The following is a 445-nucleotide window of genomic DNA, read 5'->3' on the forward strand; positions in this document are numbered from 1 at the left end:
TGAGAGATGCAGGGTTGGTTCAATATACGTAAGTCAATAAACGTCATATATCACATAAATGGGCTCAACGACAAGCACTACATGGTCATCTCAATAGATCCAGAGAAGGCCTTTGACAAAATTCAACACGAATTTATGTTCAAAGTCCTAGAGATACTTGGACTGGAGGGAACATACCTCAACATAATTAAAGCCATATATAACAAACCCACAGCCAACATCATTCTAAATGGAGAAAAACTGGAAGTATTCCCACTATCTCCACTTCTCTTTAACATAGTGCTTGAAACTCTTGCAAGAGCAATAAGACAAGAGCAGGAAATTAAAGGAGTAATAATTGGAAAAGAAGAGATCAAATTATCTGTTTTGCAGATGATATTATATCTAAGAGATGCCAAAAATTCCACCAGAAAACTCCTAGAAATTATTAACATGTTCAGTAAAG

This window comes from Nannospalax galili, unplaced genomic scaffold (assembly GCF_000622305.1).
Source record: "Nannospalax galili isolate Female #2095 unplaced genomic scaffold, S.galili_v1.0 scaffold360, whole genome shotgun sequence".
Lineage (NCBI taxonomy): Eukaryota > Metazoa > Chordata > Mammalia > Rodentia > Spalacidae > Nannospalax > Nannospalax galili.